Raw genomic sequence first — 24739 nt, 5'->3', positions numbered from 1 at the left:
CAAGTGAAGAAGAAAATAAACAATCTCTGTGATTCCTCTCACACAGCTCTACTTTGTGTTCTGCAGCTAGCCGTTCCCTATTAAGCAAAGTCAGGAACCAACCTTCCTCTCAAGCTGAGACCAGACTGGCAGCTTTAACTTCCTCTCGCGTCCAGGATCCATTTTTGAACTTAGCCCATTCACCGAAGGCTCAGGGAGATGGCGTATCGACTAAGAAAAGTTTCGTAAAGTATCTCTGTGTGTCGGCTACGCTGGGAAACGGGTGCCGGATGAATCGATCGGTCAATGTACATTTAGATCTTTGGAAAGTTCACATTTAATTCTTTTTAGAGGTGGGGGAATGGACAGATTGACCTAATATGACCATTCTTGTCCTGTGAATTCTGCATTTGAATTTTGCATTCTGCGACAAACTTGCCTCTCTGAGGGGCCTTATAATTCATTCATTCATTCATTCAATAGTATTTATTGAGAGCTTACTATGTGCAGAGCACTGTACTAAGCGCTCTGCACATAGTAAGCACTCAATATATACTTCCGAATGAACGAATGAATTATAAGGCCCCTCAGAGATTGAATATTCTCTATGGGACCCGCTACAGTCTAAGGCACTGTGGCCTAGGGGAAACATTAAAACTCCAAGAGTCAAGGCACTCAGATTCTTGACCTATATCTGCACCTGACCTGCTGTGTGACCTTGGGCAGGTCACTTAAATTCTGTTCCTCATCTGTAAAATCGGGATAAGTTACCTGCTCTACCTCTCTCTTAGACTGTGAGCCCTGTGTGGTCAGAGGTTACCATAATTATTATAAATTTCTCTCTCATACAGGTTACGGTCAAAGGACGGCTCAGTTAATTTATATATATAACAACAACAACAAACCAACTCTGAGAGCATCACCATGGTAATAATAGTGAAAAAGGAGTATATGGGAAATAGGACGTGAACATATGCTAAAAACCGCAAGTGTTTGTTTTTCAGGCAAGCGAAGACAATTACCAGGGTGTTCAGCCGATGTACTTAAAAAGACTCACATGACAAGCTAATGTCAGTCTCGGCTTCTAATTTTAGCCAAGTGAGGTTGAGGCAAAAAAAAAAATGGTATAGATGGAAAGTAGAGGGCAGTTGAAGGGGAGAAGAGAGGGAGGGGGGGAAACACGAAGAACAGATGATACAAAGAAGGAATAAACTGGATTCCAAAGTATCTTACGGAATGGTGGATGCAGGATTTTATTATGGGAGTGGAGGAGGTTGTCATTTCAAGCAGCTAGTACTCTCCTAATCAGATCTCTCTCAGTGTGTTCTAAACCCGGCTTCGCCACTTTCTTGCTGTGTGACCTTCAGTAAAACACTTAACTTCTCTGTGCCTCTGTTACCTTATCTGTAAAACGGGGACTAAGGCTGTGAGCCCCATGTGGGACAAGGACTGGGTCCAAACTGACTAGTTTGTAACTACCCCAGGGCTTCGTATAATGCCCGGAACATAGTAAACGCTTCACAAATACCATAAAAAAAAATTCTAGTCTGCAGGGCAGCATGGGTGATTTTGCCCGAAGTCTGAATGGATATAAGAGCTAGAAGGAGCAATCAATCAAAGCTATTTACTGAGTGCTTGCTGTGTGCGCAGCATTGTTCTAAGCCTTCAGGAAAGTGCAGCATAACAGGATTGGTAGATGTGATCCCTTCTGACAAGGAACACCCAGCCTACAGGATCCCATTTCATTTTCGTGCCTGCCTCTTCAAGACTGAAGAGGTTACTTTAGCTTGTTCTGTGGTCATAGACTAACCTTGGAGTTGACTGAAGAAAGTCCAACCTCCAAGACGACTCTCATACGGTTCTTTCTAGCAATGCTCTCGTCTCCTCTCCGTATCTGCATTGCTTTGCCCTCTCCTCACTCTAAATCTTTACCGAGGCTTTGATAGAGTTAGGAAACAGGCGATTTTACCACTCCCATAATGATTCCGTTTGCTTTCTGAACACTTGGCCAGCTCCATTTCATTTTCAAATAATAATAATAAATTGGGATTAAGTACTTTCTATATGCTAAGCACTGAATTAAGCTCTGGAATAGATACCAGATCATTGATTCATTCAGTCATATTTATTAAGTGCTTACTGTGTGCAGAAGCACTGTAGTAAGCACTTGGGAAAGTACAATACAACAAACCGTGGCATTTCCCGCCCACAACGAGCTCAGGTCCCACGTGCGGCTCTCAGTTTAAGTAGGAGGGGAAACAGGTATTGAACCCCCATTTTGCAGATGAGGGGATGGAGGCAGAGAAAAGTAAAGTGACTTACCCAAGATCATAGAGCAGGTATATGGCGGAGCTGGGATTAGAACATAGGTTCTCCCAGCTTCCAGGCCTGTGCTCTATCCATTAGGCCGCACTGCTTCCCGGTACGTGCCAGAAGCCTTCCAGTGCTGGATCTACCCTAGTCTTCCGTCTAACCCTTACTCGTTAACTGCATCTTTCTTGGGGCAAAACCCTCCACCACTGATGGTACAGCTCATGCAGGTAGAGTTGGGATGACTCCCCAGGTCTCTTGAATCCCAGAGATTTTGGACCAACAACAAGCTTCTTTATTGACCCCTTCTGACGTGATCAGTGTACTATGAGTTTGAAACGTGCAAACCCAGTACGTTCTATAATATGGTGATGTCTATCATTTATCCATCCTATCTCACCCAACTGATTTAGAAAAGCCTTCTGGTCGAGGATCATACAATATTCCTACCAGATTAGGACCCCGACTTTTGTGTCTGTTATAATACGGAACCCAACCTGAGAAGCAGCATGATCTAGTGGAAAAGGTATAGGCCTGGGAGTCAGAGGACCTGGGTTCTAATCCCAGCTCTGCCACTTGTCTGCTGTGTGACCTTGAGCAGGTCTTTTCATTTTCCCAGTGCCTCACTTACCTCATCTGTAAAATGGGGATTAAGACTGTGAGCCCCACGTAGGACAGGGACTGTGTCCTACCTCATTACTTTGTAACTACCCCAGCAGTTAGGACAGCGCCTGACACATAGTGAGCGCTTAACAAATGCCACAATTAAATAAATAACCTAGTACAACTCTAATCCGAACCCAGTTTATTTTCCCACTAACCCATCCTATACAACATGATTAACTTTTAAGCTCCTGTAGCCTGATAGCATCAGAGGCCCAAGTAGGAAAAGTACCTAGCAGGGGCACATAGCGCGGAAGAGCGGAGCTGAGCAAGATGGAAGGGAGCTGTTCAGTGGATCCGAAGAGACTCATGAATAAGAGATTAGAGGGAAAAGTTAGGAAATCTAACATAAATCTTTCACCATCGTGGATAAGTAATTCGTTGAACTAACATCAGTTATAGAACCTTTGTCTGAATGGTTCCTTGGTTTAACATAGTGCCACCCTGAATTTCAATTTTCATGCAATTTTCATAATTCTTAAAGCACTTACTCTGTGAATGCAAGCAAATCGGGTTGGACACAGTCCCTGTCCCATGTGGGTCTCTCAGTCTCAATCCCCATTTTACAGCTGAGGTAACTGAGGCACAGAAAAGTGAAGTGACTTTCCCAAGGCACAAGTGACAATTGGCAGAGCCGGGATTAGAACCCTTGACCAGCTGACTCCCAGGCCTGAGCTCTATCCACCGTGCCACGCTGAATGACGTTAATGCATCCTGAAATCAAATGGCTTCGAGTCAGCTGTACAAATCAAATTATTATTTAAATAACCTGATCCTATTGCTCTCTGCCAAATTTGGTGTAGTCAACTTGATTTTCATAAACAGAAACATTATATACAGAAAGAAGAACAGATCTTCATATTTGAAAGTGCAAAGAACGCAGGCCTGGGAGACAGAAGATTTTGATTCTAATCCTGGCTCTGCCATTTGCCTGCTGTGTGACCTTGGGTAAGTCATTTCATTTCCTCTGTGCCTTGGTTTCTTTATCTGCCAAATGAAGACTAAATACCTGTTCTACCTCCTACTTAGTCTGTGAGCCAGGGACTGGATCCAAGTTGATTGTCTTGTACCTGTCCCAGAGCTTAGCACGGTACTTAGCTCATAATAAGCACTTGATAAATGTCATAATTAGTATGATTATTATGTTCATGAGTATTAGACAATCATTATATATGGAACTCATGGGAATCAATCCGTAGTATTTTTAAAACACTTTCTAGATGCAGATTTCCATACCAAGCATTTGGGAAGAGCAAAATTGATTTAGTAGATTTAGTAGTGCCCTCAAGGAGTTTACATTCTAGTGGGGAAGTCACTTTACAGAGAGAAGGAACAAGCGAAAGGGGATACGTATGCGACTTAGTTTCTTAAGGAGCTGAATGTGTAAGATGTATACACAAGTGCTATGGGAGATGGTGAATTCGCAAGTGCTCAGGAGCCCAGAAGTGTTGAGGTGGAAGCAGAGGGATTATAATCATCCTCAAGAAGAAGACAAAGGATCAGATTGTGGCAAATAATGAGGCATCTGATTCCTCACCACTGCTGGGAAGATCCTTGGCAGAGTACTCTTAGATTGGCTACCAAAGAAAATAGTCGATTGAACATTCCTGGAATCAGCAGGGCTTCAGACCTGATCTTGGCCGCAGGATAAAGTTTTCATTTTTTTTAATGGTATTTGTTAAGTGCCTACAATGTGCCAGAGGCTGTACTAAGTGCTGGAGCAGATACAAGCTAATCTCCCTGGACGCAGTCTATGCCCCACGTGGGGCTCACGGTCTTAATCTCCATTTTACACACGAGATCACAGAGGCACAGTGAAGTGAAGTGACTGGCCCAGGGTCACAGAGCAGACAAATGAAAGAGCTGGGATTAGAACCCACATCCTTCTGACTCCCTGATCTGCGCTCTATCCCCTAGGCTACGCTGGCTTCTCAAGATAGCAGGGAAAGCCACCCAAATCGCTACACAGTTTTCTCAAGCTTTATGAAAACATTCGATATCATCAGGGTGGTTTCACCTTCCTGAGCAAACTGAAATTCTACAGAGCTGTAAAGTTGTCTGACCTTCTCTCTGGAGGGGAAACCTTGCTCCCACACAGGTGTCAATTCGTTTCCTTGATTCCTTCCGCCGGCAACACTTAGGGACAATATTTGGCATCGAGTGACAAGACAGGTTCGCAAATGAGTCCTGAAATCATCGTGGGCAGGGAATGTGTCCACCAGCTCTGTTGTATTGTACACTCCCAAGCACTTAGAACAGTGCCCTGCACATAGTAAGTGCCCCATAAATATGACTCATTGATTGACTGGAACATGGTTAGTCTCCTAGCGCTGAAGCTATGCTCTCATTCTCACCCTCCTATTGTAAGCTTGTTGTGGGCAAAGAATGTGTCTGTTTATTGCTGTATTGTACTCTTCCAAGTGTTTAGTACAGTGCTCTGCACACAGTAAGCGCTCAATAAATACGACTGACTGAATGACCCTAACACAAGCCATGCCGGGTGGGACACGAGGGGAATGAATGACATCGGGAAACTCAAGCAACTGCGGTAAGGATAATTGAACTGGGGAAACTGAAAAGCAAGGAGGGCTGGGGAAACAATTTAAGGACATGGTTAAACAAAATAATAATAATTGTAGTTATTATTATAGTATCTGTTAAGCCCTTACTATGTGTCAGGCACTGCACTAAGATGAGAAGCAGCTTGGCTCAGTGGAAAGAGCCCAGGCTTGGGAGTCAGAAGTCATGGGTTCGAATCCCAGCTCTGCCACTTGGCAGCTGTGTGGCTGTGGGCAAGTCACTTCACTTCTCTGTGACTCAGTTACCTCATCTGTCAAATGGGGATGAAGACTGCGAGCCTCATGTGGGACAACCTGATTACCCTGTATCTACCTCAGTGCTTAGAACAGTGCTCTGCACATAGTAAGCGCTTAACAAATACCAACATTATTATCTGGGATAGATACAAGAAAATTGGGTTGGATACAGTCTCTTGTACCACTTGGGGCTCACAATATCAATCCCCATTTAACAAACGTGGTAACTGAGGCCCAGAGAAGTGAAGTGAGCAAATGTCTCATAGGGAATGAATAAGAGACAAAAGGACAAAGAGCAAGTGGCATTAGATGCTGCAAACATCAAACATAATGCAACAAGGACAGCCTTTTTGTAAACTGAGACTGGGATTTTTGGCCACAGACGTACTACTAGGTGAATTACATCATCCGTGTGATCTCTTTAGATCATGATGCACTGCTGTATTTAATATATATATGTGTTTAAGATGGCCTAGGTAGAGCAAAGGGACTAGGAAGCCGAGGAGTCTAAGGTGAACTTGGAGAAGACCGAAAACCGGAAAGCAAAAAGACAATTAAAGATCACTTAATTAAGCGAGAAATTATTTTCTATCTGGTAAGTACACAACAGACTCACTGCTAAATTTGACACAGTCTAAATTTGGCCTTCATTAATAAACACAAAGTTGAAGGCCCAAACTCATCTCTACTTGATTTTGACCAAATCTGCCTCTTGTCTTTCCCCACCCCAGTACTTCAATCTTTTTCCCAGATCGTTTTCCTAAAAAAATCCTCAGTCCATGATTCCCAACTCCTCAAGAACCTTCAGTGGTTGTCCAATCTCCTCCACATCAAACAGAAACTTCTTACTCTTAGTTTTAAGGCCCTCAGTCAGCTCTCCCTTTCCTCCATCGTCCTCCACATCAAACAGAAACTTCTTACTCAGTTTTAAGGCCCTCAATCAGCTCTTTCCTTCCTACCTTTCCTCGCTGCTCTCCTACTACAATCCAGCCCGCACTCTTGGCTCCTCTAATGCCAACCTACTCACTTTACCTCCATCTCATTTATCTTATCGCGGACCCCTTGCCCGCATCCTCCTTCTGGCCCGAGAATCCCCCCTCTTCAGAGAAGCAGCATGGCTCAGTGGAAAGAACCCGGGCTTGGGAGTCAGAGGTCATGGGTTTGAATCCCGGCTCTGCCACCTGTCAACCGTGTGACTGTGGGCAAGTCACTCGACTTCTCTGTGCCTCAGTTCCGTCACCTGTAAAATGGGGATGAAAACTGTGAGCCTCACGTGGGACAACCTGATTACCTTGTATCTACCCCAGCGCTTAGAACAGTGCTCTGCACATAGTAAGCACTTAACAAATACCAACATTATTATTATATGACTGAACACCATTCTTCCCACCTTCAAAACCTTTCTGAAATCACATCTCCTCAGAGGAACCACCCCTGACTAGTCTCTCATTTCCTTTACTGTCCCTCCCTTCTGCACTTCCTATGCCCTCGGATCCTTTAAGCACTTGATACTTGTTCCACCCTCATCCCCAGAGGACGTCTGTGTATAACTGTAATTTATTTTAATATCTCCCTCCCTCTCTAGACTATAAACTAATAGTGGGCAAGGACAGTGCCCACAGTTCTATTGCATTATACTCTGTACTGTACTTAGTACAGTGCTCTGCCCACAGTTAGCAGTCAATAATTTTATTCATTCAATTGCATTTATTGAGCGCTTACTGTGTGCAGAGCACTCTACTAAGCACTTGGGAGAGTACGAAATAACAGTAAAAAGACATGTTCTCTGCCCACGATGAGTTTATAAGTCTTGCCACTGACTGAAGAATTACTATTTTGCAATATAAGATAAAGTGAATAGAATTTATCCCTAAGACTCTCTCAAGAGCTCAGTACAGTGCTCTGCACATAGTAAGTACTCAATAAAAACAATCGGTTGATTGGTGGCCTGGGGGAAAGAGCACATAATGGGATTCTCCATTTGCCTGCTGTGTGACTTAACTTCTCTGGGCCTAAGTTTCTTCATCTGTCAAATTGCGATAAAATCTCATTTCTCCCTCTCTTATAGTCAGTGAGCTTGGGGCTGTGTCTGATTTCATTATCTGGTGTTACCCCAGGGCTTAGCACATAATAGGCACCTATTTAATACCATTTTTATTATTATTAGTTTACCAAAAAGAGCTGTGGACTTACCTAGATGGTCAACACTAGTTAATAATTGGCTGTAGGATGCAAGGAAGCAGCATGACCTAGTGCAGAAAGCACTGATGGGCTTGGGAGTCATTGGACCTGGGTTCGAATCCCAGCTCCGCCACTTGTCTGCTGTGTGATCTCGGGCAAGTAACTCAACTTTCATGTGGCTCAGTTTCCTCATCTGGAAAATAGGGATTAAATCCTATTTAAACTGTGAGCCCCATGGGACTATATCTAAACTGATTATTTTGTATTCACCCCAGCTCTTAGTACAGTGCTTGACGCACAGTAAATGCTAAGCAAGACCATTATTATTTTTCATTATTACTGTTATTATAGGTTACTGTAAAAATTAATGTTTCAATATATAGCTCAACATTTCTGGTCCTAGGAAGATATTTATGCAAATTTTCTATTTCATACAAGTCACTTCTATGAAATGTAATAATTACCTGAGGTTCAATTATATTTACATCCTCAGTGCTTTCGAATACGAGGACTGTCAGCATAATTAACCACTGACTATAGTCATAGGGAATAGAAGACAGTTTTTTCTTCCGCTTTGTGTGTGAATATTTTCTTCATCTTCATCGGTTCCATTCTTGCCTTGGTGAGTCATAAACGGATGCTTAACTAAGGGCATTAGATAGAGCTCCTCAATTCAGAGAGCCTGATTGATTTAACTGCCTAAAAGATAAGTTGACAAAATTGACATTGAGGACAAAGCGTCTCTCCAAAAGCACTTAAGAAGCAAGTGGATTTGGGGGCCCAGGCTTCTGCTATCTGTCGGGTATTTGAACCTATCTTTCACCCTCATTTTATTTTTTTTCTTCTGCTGTGTGAGCTTGTGATAGGCTGAAATCCCCATCAAGTGCTGCCACTGATCACTGCTCTCTTTCATTTGGGAAAAACAAACCCAAATCAGTTCTGGCAGACATTTCTCCTAGCACATTGAGAAAGCATGGAAGGTGCAGACAGCTTGAATTCTTAATTACAAGAAACAATATAAGTGAGGGAGGGGGATTGATTTTCATGCCAGAATAGAAGCCATCCCCTTTCATACTTATGTACAGCAGAATAAAAGAAAAGTCTCTCACCTTTGGGTTTTGCTTTCAAATTCCCCAAATAATTTCCTCACTTCTGCGATTACAATAGTTTATCTAGATTCTTCAACCCATCAATCATATTTCTTGAGCGGTATTGTGTGCAGAGCACTGCACTGAGCACTTAATATAATAGAGTTGGTAGACATGTCCCCTGCCCACAAGGAGCTTAGCGTCCAGAGGGTGTAATTCTGAAAATTAATATGAGTTTGCGATCCAATTGGTATACTTCTGTATTTTTTGATGTGAAATTGGGACTAAATACCTGTTTTCCCTCCCATTTCGACTATGATCTCCATGTGGGTCAGGGTCTGTGACCCATCTGATTATCTATATTACGTAAATATCCTTATCCTCTATTTTCTTTTCGTTTGAATGCCTGTCTCTGCACTAGATTGCAAATTCCTCAAGAGCACGAATTATATCTACCAACTCGACTGTGCACTCCCGAGCGCTGATTAAAATGCTCTGCACCCAGGAAACACTCAATAAATACCACCGACTGACTAAAATCCAACCTAAAAATACATGAAATAAATACAGCACCTTGGAAGACCTTGGCTAAGAATCGCTCCCCAGGAAGGAGCGAGACAAAATCAGGAGCCGAGCCGCCAGAAACTCCACACTCTCCCAGGACGCTCCAGACGCGTTGACGTCCAGGGTTCGGCGATCCGAACGTCTCCCTGAGGGGTGGTAGAAGTCAAGGTGGGGGTTCTGACCCTCCAGGGTTTGTACAGTTCATAGAGAGTGAGGAATTGTCCTAAGGATCAGTGCCCTACCAGACTTCTCTCAACCCCTTACCACCTTCCAGCCCCCTCCCCGACCTTAGTTTCTGTCACAGTTCCAGGAGGACATTTAGCAGGTCACGGATCTGCAAGCAACTATTTGTCATGGAATCATCAGCAGGGAATGGCGAGGAGAGAGAAGGGGAAGTAGTGAATTGTGTGTGACCTTGGGCAAGTCATTTAACTTCTCGGTGCCTCAGTTACCTCATCTGTAAAACGGGGATTAAGACCGTGAGCCCCACGTGGGACAACCTGATTCCCCTGTGTCTACCCCAGTGCTTAGAACAGTGCTCGGCACATAGTAAGCGCTTAACAAATACCAACGTTATTATTATTATTAAACTGTGAACAGAGCCCCCTCCCTCCCTCCAATTAGTCCCTCCCTCTTTGCTCAAGTCATGGCAAATCTTCTTGGTCTCAGATTGGCATTATTATTTCTAGCAATAGTAGCATTAATAGTCATTATTATCATCATCATCAGTGTGGCATTTGTTAAGGGTTTACTATATGCCAAGCACTGTTCTAAGCGCTGGGAAGATACAAGGTATCAGGTTCCATATGGAGTTCACCGTCTAAGTAGGAGGGAGAACAGGTAGAGAATCCCCATTTTGCATATGAGAAAACTGAGGCAAGGTGAAGTTAAAGTGACTTCCCTAAGGTCACAAAGTAGGCATGTGGAGGTATCTTCCTCTGAAATATCTATTTTAGATTAACCAGTAGTTCAGCACTTGCTCTGAGAGTCCATAATCATTCTAATGCCTCATCCAAATAACCAAAGCTGGTGTTTGATCTTCATCACCTCATTACTTGTCCTGTTCACCAACATAATTAGTGCACCTGTCCTTCCCATTTACCCGGAGGATCTTTTCAGTCAATGCCGATGGTATTTTTCCACGACATCGAAATGCCTTCTGTACATCATTCGCCGCTCAGCTCTGCCCAGCTGCTGGCTGCTAAGCCATAAATTTGGTTTCTGATCTAATGCTGCACTCCTCTAACACCTGTTTTACCAGCTGCTTGAGGTTGCTCTGGTACATTTGAGGGGATGTTACATTTCTTCATCCCTATCAGCTCTTGTAAGAGAAGGCTGTCTAGGTACCAGAAATAGTCCATAGCTGAAAGGATCTCACCATGAATCAATCTGAATCGCCACAGTTGGAGTTGATACATTAAGGAGGTTTTGATGCCATACTATAGGTTTCTGGATGCCCAGTGCCAATCTCATTTTCCATCTGCCTCCCTAAAAGTGCCGACAACTACGGCATGACCCGCTTCTGATAACACGCATCTTTCAGATCTTCCATCATTCCTCCAGCTTTGGAGGGGCAGAAATCCACACAGGATGTTGTCAATAAGGAAACCGACATATTTTAACATCTGCCACTGAACGATGACTTCCCTGGAGTCCTTATTACTGTATCAGAGCCTGAGAGTCAATCGATCAGTCATATTTATCGAGTGCTTACTATGTGAGGAGCAGTGTATTACGCTCTTGGGAGAGTAAAACAGAGCTGGTGGACACATTCTCTGCTCACACAAGCTTACACTCTAAAGGGGGTGACAGACATTACTATAAATAAATAAATTATGGATAAGTACATAAGTGCCGCCCCTCTCAGGGCTGCAACTGGAGACTTTCCTGTACTCTTCGAGTCTCAGCTATGGGAGGGAGAGTCAAGCAGAGGCCTACCCATTCCATTCCTAACTTGGCCAGTGGTTAACCCGTGGCAGGCAATCTGTTGCAAGTCAAAACTCCCGTGCTGGGCAGCAGCGGCACGAGAGAGAGTCGAGGGTGGAGACTCAAGTTTACTAGGTGGACGAAGGCAGTGGTAAACCATTTTCATATTTTTACTCAAGAAATATCTATGGACCCACTACCGGAACGACTGCAGTTGGAGGTGGGGTGTTCTGGGATAGATGTGTCCACGGAGGTGCTAGGGGTAGAAGACGACTCGACAGCATAATAATAATGATGGTATTTGTTAAGTGCTTATTATGTGCCAAGCACTGTTCTAAGCACTGGGTTAGATACAAGGTGCTCAGGTTGTCCCACGTGGGGCTCACAGTCTTGATCCCCATTTTACAGCTGAGGTAACTGAGGCACAGAAAAGTTAAGCGACTTGCCCAAAGTCACACAGCCGACAAGTGGCGGAGCCGGGATTAGAACCCATGACCTCTGACTCCCAAGCCCGTGCCCTTGCCGCTGAGCCACGCTGCTTCACACGAGACACGGGAGTGAATCGACAACTTCCTGCATCGGAGAGGGGCAGGTTTAGGCATATTAACTCACTCAGGATACTAATGTTACCGCTTTATTTAAAAATGGCTGCACGGCCTAAAAGGTGCTCGAATCCTGACATAAAGTTAAGGCAGCCCTAAGACGGGGGCGTAGCGTGCATTCTGCCGATTGGAGGGAACACTAGACCAGGTTACGAAGGATGCTCCTGGGAAAACGAACCACCCACAGCTCTGTCTTGGACGGCTTTAGGTGAAGTCTGGTGAAGTTATGAGGGACTGGAATGGGATACGGCAAAGGGGAATGGGGAGAGAAAGGGAAGGAAGTGAAAGGAGAGAAAAGGGAACTAGATAACTCTTTGTGTGGTCCCTTCCAGCTCGAGGGTCCTACATTCTGGCAGGGCCTGGCTGGTTATTTCCTTGGAGAGAAACTAAGTTCAGTAAAGCTCTCTGTGCTATTTTTCATCTATCTACATCTCAGTTTTCATTTTCCATTTCTTCCGATCTGGGAGGCAGCTTAAATTTTCCTAAGGTATTTCCCTAGAGTGCTTTTGTTGCAAAATACATTCTTTTTCACAGTGGAACGATCTTAAATTTACAGGCGTGAACTTCCATGCCACATCACTGAAAGGACTTTTCTGTTTGGAATTGGTTTCCTCCCCTCGTCAGGCTTCTTTCAGCTAAAACTGGTGGGAAAAATACCTATTTGTTGTGCAGCAAAAACATATCACCATCTTCTTCTGCAGTTCCGTCCCCCAGGCAACTCTCTGAGAATCTCAAGGGGTTTTAGCGCTAGTTCACTCATTTGCCAGGTTTCTCCAGAGAGATTCCATAGGTGCTCTTCATGCCCAGATCCATTATTGTATTGCACTTGTATTTATTTACTATAGACCTAAGGAAGCACAAACTTGAAACTCTGGGAATGCCCAATATCATCTCATGGTAGTGGAAAAAGCCAACATTGAACCATGGCACTATTTATAATTGAAGACGGCATACCAGACTGGCTAGGCCATTAATCTAACCTGGGGGCATTCCATACGCTCTTATATTTTCATTAAGAAAGCACCCCAATAATCCATTCCTCCAGTAGGTAACTCTGCTTCAAAAGTCAGCTTGGATTTGTCACTTATAATTTAGTGCTGTGTTCACAGAGATGAATCAAACCCATTTCTTTCTTAGAAGAAACATGACCACTATATATCTTGCTCAGGGCCCGCTATAGGGTTTCTCAGTCTCTCCAATCAAAATGATAAATGGGCAGCAAACTACACAAATTTCGAAACAAAAGCATGAACTACTAGAAACTCAAATTTCACCAAATGGTCGATTAACCAACAGGACATGAGGAAGCCTACTTTTAGAAGCAAGTCGTGTATATGAAAAAGTCACGTCTTCATCTGTGAGTGGCCCAACTTATCATATATCCCGAGGAAAGGATGTAGCTACAAAATGACTTAAATGTGAAGGGAGTACTCTCAGGGTTTCTAAAGAGGAGTTGGTGACTAAGTGGCCTATTTAGTCCATTCCAAAGAATGGCTCCATCTCCGTGTTGAAGAGCACCTCAAAATGGGCTCTGTTTGGCCAGATTTTTTTGTTTGTCGAGTGCTTATTATGCATCAGGCAATCTACTAAACACTGGGGTAGATACAGGCTAATCAAGTTGGACACAGTTTATATCCCTTAAGAGACACCCAGTCTTGATCCCCATAACACTGATGAAGCAACTGAGGCACAGAGAAGTTAAGTAACTTGCTCGAGATCACATAGCAGACAAATGGCAGAGCTAGCATTAGAATCCACGTCCTCTGACTCCCAGGCCTATGCTCTTCCCATTAGACCACACTGCTTTTAGCTATCTTGAAAGTCCAGGCTATGTAGGTCTGATATTATTCGTTGATATTCTCCACAGATCTTTATTTCCTATGGTGTTCCTCTCCTTTTTCTTTCCCGAACTGTACTGGAAGGCTTTATTCTAGATTTGTTAATCATCCGGTTGGTTTCAGTAAACCTGCTCTTTACTCGACTCGGCGTCTCACTCCACCTGCTTATCTGGTAATAGTTCCCCCTATCTTGCTGATAATTTCTAACCAATCAATACATTTAAAAAAACAAACAACAAATAACATAAGTAATGCCATTACTGAATGGGTCGAACCAGTAGCAGTGTGGCCTACTGGAAATAGCATGAGCCCGGGAGTCAGAAGACCTGAGTTCTAATCCTTGATCTACCACTTATTGCTGTGTGACTCCGGGCAACTTCTCTGTACCTCAGTTCCCTCATCAGCAAAATGGGGATTCAGTATCTGTTTTCCTTCCTACTCAGACTTTGAGCTTCATGAGGGACCTCTGGGACAGTGCATGGCACATACTAAGCACTGGACAAATACATTTTTTTTTAATGCGGCATACAGCCTAGAATTTGGTCTCTGAATCAAGTAAGGGTGCTTAGAGAAACAGTGTGGCCGCTGCTCTCCTTGGCATTCACTGTAATGTTTGCTACCAACCAATTTATAACTAAAATAATGGTAGTATTTGTTAAGCGCTTACTATGTGACAGGGACTGTACTAAGTGCTGGGGTGGATAATCAGTGGAATTTGTTAAGCACTTAATGTGTTCACAGCACGGTACTAAGGGTTCTGGAGAGGTCAGTACAATAAAGTTGGTCGGCATGAACCCTGTCCACAATGAAATTACATTCTGCAGCACAGAATATCCCCCAACTTTCCTTTCTATTTCCCTAACTTCGCTTTTAATACCACACTATGGATCACTTTTTTATATTAAGCATTTACTATGAGCCAGGCATTGTACTAAGTGTTGGAATAGATAAGAGATATTGTGGTTGGACACAGTCTCTGTCATTCATTCATTCAATTGTATTTATTGAGCGCTTACTGTGTGCAGAGCACTGGACTAAGCGCCTGGAATGTACAATTCGGCAACAGATAAGAGACAATCCCTGCCCAACAACGGGCTCACTGTCTAAAAGACGGGCTCACGGTCTAAAAGACATAGGGCTCACAGTCTCAACCTCCATTTTACAGATGAGGTACATGAGAAATACATGATGAGCTGTGCTTTTTTTAAAAAAATGATATTGTTAAATGTTTGCTATGTACCAGGCACAAATCCCGGCTCTGCTACTTGTCAGCTGTGTGACTGTGGGCATGTCACTTCACTTCTCTGTGCCTCAGTTCCCTCATCTGTCAAGTGGGGATTAACTGTGAGCCTCACGTGGGAAGCAGCGTGGCTCAGTGGAAAGAGCCCGAGCTTGGGAGTCAGAGGTCATGGGTTCGAATCCCAGCTCTGCCACTTGTCAGCTGTGTGACTGTGGGCATGTCACTTCACTTCACTGTGCCTCAGTTACCTCATCTGTAAAATGGGGATTAACTGTGAGCCTCACGTGAGACAACCTGATTACCCTGTATCTACCCCAGTGCTTAGAGCAGTGCTCTGCACATAGTAAGCGCTTAACAAATACCAGCATTATTCAAATGGGTATGAAGACTGTGAGCCTCACGTGGGACAACCTGATTACCCTGTATCTACCCCAGCGCTTAGAACAGTGCTCTGCACAGAGTAAGCGCTTAACAAATACCAACATTATTACTACTAAGCACTGTGGTAGATAAAAGCTAGTCCGGTTGGTCCATGTTCCACATGGGGCTCACAGTCTTAATCCCCATTTTACAGATGAGACAGCTGAGGCACAGGCAAGACTTGCCCAGGGTCACACAGCAGACAAGTGAAGCCAGGATTAGAACTCACGTCTTTCTGGCTTCTAAGCCTGTACAATATCTACTAGTCCACACTGCTTCTCACCTGCCCATGGGAGTGATGGTAGAATGGGATTCCACAGACTAGCCCGGTGGAAAACAAAGAGACAAGAGGTCTTTTCCAGAAAATACAGAATACTAGATTTAAGTTTGAATATTTCTTAGAGAACAAGAAATGCCTCCTGTGACAAAGTCAAACAGGATTCACATCTCTTGCAATTTCCCAAGAGCTTAGATAAGCGTATTTCACTCTGTGGGCACTCAGTAAATGTGACCTTTACTACTATCGTTTCTTTGAGCAGGAGTGAGCAAGAAAGAACGCTAAGGAATTGTATTCTAGGGACTTTTTGTTGTTGATAATCTTGTCCTGTCACTTGATGTTGAATAGGATCCATCGTGATTCTGGTAAAACTACTCAAGAAGTTTGATGAGGCCTCTCCAGTAGATCAAAGTCCTACGGCTACATAGGAAGTTGGACACAGTAACAGCTTTATAAGCCTTCAATTTGGTATAAAACAGGATGTCCAATTATCACCAGGTTTTCACCATTTGTCAAAAGCCATGCTGATCTTTGTCATTCTGCTGGCTACTTCTTTGTCTCTCCATGCATCATTAGGTAGAGTTCTGCCTACACGGTGGAATTCAGTGTCAATGCCGAGTTTGATGTTTCCGATGCATAACTCTGTGAAGGGTTTCCTAAGTGTAAGATCCTGGAAAATTTCTCAGGACAGCCTAATTTACGTAACAATTGCCAGAGCCCCGCTCTGCTAATGGGGTCAAATGCCTCTGAAGTGTCTATGAAGACCTCAGATGAATCTGTTTGGACCGAATGAGGCAGGCTTGTGTTTGAAGGACCATTTTGAGACATTTCCCCAATCAGGATGGGCAGCATCTTCCTAAATAATTGTGGTATTTTTTAAGCACTTATGTGCCAGGCACCGTACTAAGTGCCGGGGTGGGGACAAGCAAATCGGGTTGAGCACAATCCCTGTCCCAAGTGAGGCTCATAATCTCAATTCCCATTTTACAGATGAGGTAACTGAAGCCCAGAGAAGTGAAATGACTAGCTCAAGGTCACACAGCAGATAAGCGGCGGAGCTGGGATTAGAACCCGTGACCTTCTGACTCCCTGGCCCGAGCTCTATCCTTTACATCTAAATGCTGGCTGCTCGAACAACTACGGTGTTGGTGAGTTACCCTCTTGCCTCTCCGGGGATTGAATGGTCAATATCCTTAGTCAACTTCTTGTTTTATGACATTCCACCAGTGGGTCTATTGAACGCTTACTGTGTGCTGAGCTTGGGAGAGTAAAATATAACGGACTTGATAGACATGTTCCCTAATTTAAGATTAGGGATTTAACATCGGGTAAGGAGAAGCCCATTGTGAGTAAAACATGTGCTTGATTTGTTTACCCAGTAGTGGTGATGCATTACACTAGACCCATCCACACTCTCCGCTGGAAGCCCACAAATTGGAAACAAAACAAACCCACCCAAGAAATCCCTAATCAAACAAACCCCAATAGGAAATAAACTAGCTCCCCTTGGTACCGTAGCTGTTTGAAAGCAACAGAAATAGAAGAGCTTAAAACAGCACATTGAGATAAACAAAATTTAAACCAATTTTCATTTGTATTTGACAGAACCTGCAAATTTCCAGCAACTACAAGAGAAACGCAGCCTGCCTAAAAGCCGCACTGATGACAGTAGCCTCTGCGGAATAAAATACACAGAAACAAGGGCAGCTTTGGAGACATGAGCTTGACGGAACTAGACAGAATGGGTTAGAGCAACCCTGTGATTTTCCTTGCAAAACAGCATGGCCTAATGGAAAGAGCTTGGGCCTGGGAGTCAGAGGCTCTGAGTTCTAATTCTCAGTCTGACACTAGTCTGCTGTATGATTTCAGGTAAGTCACATCACTTACCTGTGCCTCCGTTTCCTCAACTGTAAAATGAGGATAAAATCCTATTCCCTCTTATTTAGACTGTGAGCACCATGTGAGACAGGAACTGTGCCCAACCTGATTATCTTGCATCTACCCTAGGGCTTAGCACAGTGATTGGCACATAGAAAGCGCTTAACAAATATTGTAAAAAAATGATTCTTGCTCCCGTTAGACATATTATATGGCCTTGGGGAAGCAAAGAAAGCCAGAGAAGTTTTATGACTACCCAGACAATTTTATTATTTCTCAAAAATGTATTGGTGAGTTTTCACTTTTAGAATAAGACGCGAAGAAAGCCACACTTTAAAGAGGCTAGATGTTCGTGGTCATGTGCATGGCCTAGTGGAAAGAGCCCGGGCTTGGGAGTCAGAGGACATGGGTTCTAATCCTGGCTCTCTCACCTGTCTGCTGTGTGAACTTGGGCAAGTCACTTAACTTCTCAATGTCTCAATTTCCTCATCGGTAAAATGGGGGCTAAGATTGTGAGCACTACTTGGGACAGAGACTGTGGCCAACCCGATTATCTTGGATCTACCCCACCACTTAGTATAGTGCCTGGCACAGAGTAAGCGCCTAGCAAATACTACCATTATTATTACAGAGGCTTAAATAACTTTTGTTTCTGAATGTGTCAATGACTTGAAATGCAATGTCACGTTTTCAGTTTTATTTTACCTTTTTTCTGTATCCAGAGCCTAATGGAAGGCCTATCAAAAATAAAACAAAACCCGTCATCTTGTCGCTTCATAAAACTACAGTATGTCTAACGACAGAAATATTATATGCCGCAGGGGTCATAACATTTTAGGAAAGATACAAGGGAGGACAAGGGACTAAAATGTGTGCTCTTGTGTTCTGCTAAAACTATGCATTTAGATGAATCACATAAATGATCTTTCACTTAATAAAGCCTGTTGAAAATATGGCTCTTATTTGTCTTTTTAATGACTACCACAAAGCATCAGTGTTCAGGCTCTTGTAATTCAATTGCCAGAAATTTGTGTAATAAATCACAAAAAGGTTAAAATATTTTTCGTGCTGGAATACAACATATCAATCTATTTTACTTGATTATCTTGTGTAATGAAGCTTTTTTGAAGCCAGATTACTCTACCAGTTAAAATGATGCCAGTTTATGTTTTGTCCCCAAACAAAAGTAATGGAAAGGCCGGAAATCTGGTTGATGTTATTCTTTTTTTTTTCCCCCTTTGCAAAAATCATAATTTCTTCCAGACGGAGAGTGCATAAGATACATAAGACATGTCATCCTCAATCCACTCCTTCCTTCAGCTACAGGGGAAAGCAACACGTATTCTCTGGCCCGTGAAAAACAAATTAGGTAAATGTCATTCCAGTTACCCTCAATTTATTCCTGGATTTGAAAATTCAGTGAAATCACTTATAATCTTCCCCGACCCCCAACTCCAAAAACAAATATAAATCAGATCCTAGCCGAGCACTTCTAGAATAAATATAATTTACCAGGCATGGTGACATTTCTTACTTGACAAACAGAATGCGCAATTCACATACACCTGAATATAAGAAACGAAAAATAACCTAAACTTTAAAAATCTACTTCTGCTCTAAGAAGGACAGCTGGGCCAAGAGGAGGGCTAAAGGCAAGGGTGGCTATCTGAAAGTTCACATTGAGAAGGACTTGCTTTTCTGATGAGGCAAAGGCTGATGTAGCACTGAATTTTGAAATCCCCACTTTACAAAGGAGGAAACGCGGAGACACAGAGAAATTAAGTGACTTGTCCAGGTTAACACAGTGGAGCCGGGACTTGAACCCAGGTACTCTGACTCCCAGTCCCAAGCTCTTTCCGGTAAGGCCTTGTTACTTTTCAAAATATTTTTATTTAAGACTTGGTTTCAAGACAATAATGATTAATTATTATTATGGTATTTAAGTGCTTACTATGTGCCAAGCTCTGTTCTAAAAGCTGGGTTAGATACATGGTAATCAGGTTGTCCCACCTGGGGCTCCCAGTCTTAATCCTCATTTTACAGATGAGGTATTTGAGGCACAGGAAGTGAAGTGGCTTGCCTAAAGTCACTCAGCAGACAAGTGGCGGAGCCGGGATTAGGACCCATGACCTCTGACTCCTAAGCCCATGCTCTTTCCACTAAGCCAGGCCGCTTCTCTTTGTACAGAGATTCTCCTCCTACCTCTCCGACTGTTCCTTCTCAGGTTCCTTCTCCTCTGTCTCCCACCGGGTGAGGAAGTCTCTCAAGGCTCAGTTCTGGGCCCCTTTCTATTCTTCATCTACATCACTCTTATGGACAACTCTCTCATTCTCACGGCTACCACTACCATCTCTATACAGATGATTCCCAAATCGACATCTCCAAACCCAATCTCTCTACTTCTCTGCAGTCTCACATTTCCCCCTGCCTTAACAGAACTCATCTCCCCACCCAAATCCTACCCTTTCCCTGACTTTCCCATCACTGTAGACAGCGCCACCAACCTCCCTGTTTCCAAGCTCATAACCTCAACCCATCCCTCTCATTCAACCCACATATTCAATCTGTCACCGAATCCTCTCCGCGTTATCTTCCCAACATCCCTCCACCCTTTCCTCTCCATCCAAACTGGTACAACACTGATCCAATCACTTACCCTATCCAGATTTGATTATTGCATTAGCCTCCTTGCTCATCTGCCCGACTCCTATTTCTCCCCACTCCAGTACAAACTTCACTCTGCTGCCTGAATCATTTTTCCAAAACAAAGGTTCAGATTATGCTTCTCACACAAGAACCTGCAATGGCTGCCCCTCCGCCTCTACATCAAACAGCAGCTCCTTACCATTGGCTTTAAAACACTCAATCACCCTGTCCCCTCCTATCTTACCTCTCTGATTTCCTTCTTCAACCCAGCACACGGACTTGGCTCCCTCCTCTAACACCGTCCTCTTCGCTGCACCTCAATCCCATCTACCTCACCCATGTTTTGCCTCTGGCCTGAAACTCCCTCCTCCTTCCAATCTGTCAGCCAATCTCCCCACCATCAAAGCTATAGAAAAATCACGTCTGCTCCAAATGGTCTTTCCCTTTTAAATCCCCATTTTCCCAGTGGGGTAACTGAGGCACAGAGAAGTGAAGTGACTTGCCCAAGGTTACCCAGCAGTAATAAGGCAGAGCCAGGGCTAGAACTCAGGTCCTCTAACTCCCAGGCCCTTGCTCTTTCCACTACGTCACACTGTACCCTATAATACCGGTAATGACTAACATATACTAAGTCTGTTTTACAATCACTTTTGAGATATAGATGTTTCTCTCTCTCCAGTATAATTCCACTTGTCAAATCTAAGACAGAGAGGACAATCTCCAACAAAATTCAGAGTAAGCCCTCGGAATAGAGGCATGAAATTTGGGAGAACAATGTTTAAAGCTTTTTCAACATCTAAATCTGCCTATTCATGCTTTCTCTACCTTCTGACTCAAAAGTCTTTCTGAAATTTAGGAAGCAATTACCTGTAATTATAGTTACACCCATTTGAGGTAAGCTTCATACCTGATCTGCCTCTCATTTTTGTGTGAGTTAGGGAGACGAGAAGTTGTGGGAACTCCCAGATTGTTACTCAGACATTCATCCCACCTGGAGACCACCAGCAAGGGCTTCAGTTGTTATAAAGATTTTGGAAAGTGCAAAAATAGATGTGGGTGGCTGCACTAGTAATATTAATAATCACAATAACGGTATCTGTGAAGGGCTTACTACGTACCAGGCACTGTACTAATGACTGGGGTGGATACAAGCAAATCGGGCTGGACACGGTCCCTGTCCCAAGTGGGGCTCACTGTCTCAATCCCCATTTTCCAGATGAGGTAATTGAGGCACAGACAAGTGAAGTGACTTGTCCAAGGTCACATAGCGGACAAGTAGAGGAGCCGGATTTAGAACCCTTGACCTTCTGACTCCCAAGCCCATGCTCCATCTACTACGTTTTGCTGCTTCTCCCAAGATGAGTGACTATTTAGTAGCTTCCTGGATTTTTGCACATCCCTCAACCTGTGCTGCGGACCATATATCCACTCGCCTCTCAAAATTCTTGCTCTCATTTTCTTCAAATGAGAAATCACTTTCCTTCCCCCTATTAGCCATCCTTAAATCTTTTATTAGTCTATTTATCCCAGTTATTTATTCTTGTTGGCCTATCATAACCAGTTTAGATTTTCCATTTTGTTCCTATTATCCTCATTCATTAGTATTTATTGAGCACTTACTTTGTGCAGAGCTTTGTACTAAGCACTTGGGAGAGTACAATACAACAGAGTTGATAGACACATTGCTGCCCACAACGAGCTTCCTATTAGACACGTGTGTCTTTCTGTCTTCTCCTTTTGATCGTAAGCACGCACATATTGGGTTTTTTTTTTTAATTGAGAAGCAGCATGGCCTTATTGATAGAGCAAGACCCTGAGAGCCAGAAGGATCCGGATTCTAATCCTGACTCCACCACTTGTCCTCTGGGTGACCCTGGGCAGGTCACTTCATTTCTCTGTGCCTCAGGTACCTCATTTGTAAAATGGGGATTAAAACTGTGAGCGCTACCTGGGATATGGACCGTGTCCAACTTGATTAGCTTACATCTACTCCAGCGCTCAGCACAATGCCTGGAACATAGTAGGTGCTTAACAAGTACCACAAAAATGGCTTCCTAAGGGTTTAGGACGGTGCTCGGCTCCCTAAGGGTTTAGGATGGTGCTCTGCACAGAGTAGGTGCTCAAATACTCATGCTAATAATCCTCCTCAGATTTCTGCAGCCCAGACCTGCCCAAGCAGCTGGAGTTTTCCCCGCATTTTGAACGCAGGCCAGACTGGAGTGAGCTCATTTTGGTCTGGTATCTCATAAGCTGGTCCCAGATGAACCTGACTCAGAATCCCCATGAGAGGCTGGAGGGCTCCGACGCATGCGGGAGGAGATCGAAGCGTGCACCCATCTTGAAGTGTGCATCCATCTGAGCTCAATTAACATTTGGGCTAGACCGGCCCAAATGTGGCCCGTAATAGGTTATTTGGAGACAGTGAGCACTGGTAATCTACAGAAGCAGGACATCTGGGCTTCCATGAATTTTAGTATATTTTTCAAATGGAGAATTCATCATCAAAAATCAATGCTTGCCTAGGGACTGATTTCCTTTAGGACATCTGGAAATGGACGTTTTGGTAATAGACATTTTATATTTTTCTTAAATGGTTTTTTCAGCACTTGCTAAGTGCCAGACACTGTTCTAAGCACTTAGGGAGATACAAGATAATATGGTTGGAGTTGGTCCCTGTCCCACACAGGGCTCACAGTCTTAACTCCCATTTTTGCAGATGAAGGAACAGTCATAGAAGAGTTAAATGACTTACCCAAGGTCACATAGCAAAAAAGGTGAGCCAGAATTAGAAACCCAGATCCTCTGACTCCCAGGCCCTAGCTCTTTCCCCAAGGCACGCTGCTTCTCATATATAGTGGTCTTCCATGAAGTTGAGAAATGTCAGAGGATAAAATATTTACCGCCCACTGGCCCTGAAGTATCCATTTCTCCCACTTATGAGGGTAGCATCATTAAGAAGTTGACAAAAATCAGAGTTACACCTCAGGGTTCTGCTCTTCTTTTCCTCTTGAGAGGAAATGGTATTAGGGTCTGATCATCTGGAAATTGCTTCTGAGTAACACTTTGACTTGTCATGTTTTTCCTTGTTTCTTTTCTTTTATGGTTTGTTCCTTAAAGCAGGGCTTACAATCTAAATAATCATAATAATGATAATGTTGGTATTTATTAAGCGCTTACTATGTGCAGAGCACTGTTCTAAGCGCTGGGGCAGATACAGGGTAATCAGGTTGTCCCACGTGAGGCTCACAGTTTTAATCCCCATTTTACAGATGAGGTAACTGAGGCACCGAGAAGTCAAGTGACTTGCCCAAGGTCACACAGATGACACGTGGCAGAGCCAGGATTCGAACCCAAGACCGTTGCCTCCCAAGCCCGGGCTCTTTCCACTGAGCCACATAGGAGAGGGTAGGATTCAATCTCCATTTTAGAGATGAGGTAACTGAAAGACAAAGAAGTTGATGACTTGCAGGCAGCACACAAGTTGCAGAGCTGGTATTGAAATCCGGGACGTGTGACTCCCAAACCGGGCTTTTTCCAATAGGCCACACTGCTTCCCAATCAGTGTGACTCAGGAGAGGAAGTGTGGCCTAGTGGAAAGAGCATGGGCTCGAGAGCCAGGGAACCTGGGTTCTAATCCCACCTCCATCACTTGCCTGCTGTTGTGACCTTGGGAAAGTCATTTAACTTCTCTGGGGCTCTGTGTGAGGAAGAATGTGAGCCATATGTGGGACATGGATTATATCCAATCTGGATACCTTGTACCCAGTGTTTAGTACAGAGCCTGGAACATAGTAAGCGTTTTACAAATTTCAACGCCCATCCATCCAAAAAATGAAAAAAAGATTATCTGTAATATATTTTGGTGTCTGTCTGCCCCACAAGTCTGTAAATTCTTTGAGGGCAAGGATCAGGTCTACTATTCCTTTCGTATTCCCTGAGCATTTCGTGGCTTAGTGGAAAGAGCGTGGGCTTGGGAGTCAGAGGGCGTGGGTTCTAGTCCCGGCTCCGCCACTTGTCGGCTGTGTGACTTGGGGCAAGTCACTTAACTTCTCTGGGCCTGAGTGACCTCAACTGTAAAATGTGGATTAAGACTGAGCCCCCGACGTGGGACGGTGTTTACCTTGTACCTACCCCAGCCCTTAGAACAGTGCTTGGCACACAGTAAGAGCTTATGGGGAAGCATGGGGAAGCAGCGTGCCTCAGTGGAAAGAGCCCGGGCTTCGGAGTCAGGGCTCGTGAGTTCGACTCCCGGCTCTGCCCCTTGTCAGCTGTGTGACCGTGGGCGAGTCACTTCACTTCTCTGGGCCTCAG

General features: G+C 43.9%; 1 protein-coding gene across 4 annotated transcripts in view; it reads right to left on the bottom strand.

Moving 5' to 3' along the window:
• Nucleotides 1-24739, bottom strand: part of CPQ (carboxypeptidase Q) — a 419427-nt gene that overhangs the window by 80861 nt on the left and 313827 nt on the right. The window lies entirely within an intron of this gene.

This window comes from Ornithorhynchus anatinus, chromosome 4, assembly GCF_004115215.2.
Source record: "Ornithorhynchus anatinus isolate Pmale09 chromosome 4, mOrnAna1.pri.v4, whole genome shotgun sequence".
In the NCBI taxonomy this organism is placed as follows: Eukaryota; Metazoa; Chordata; class Mammalia; order Monotremata; family Ornithorhynchidae; genus Ornithorhynchus; species Ornithorhynchus anatinus.
The sequence above is the reverse complement of the archived record's forward strand: the minus strand, read 5'-3'. Positions and strand labels throughout refer to the sequence as shown.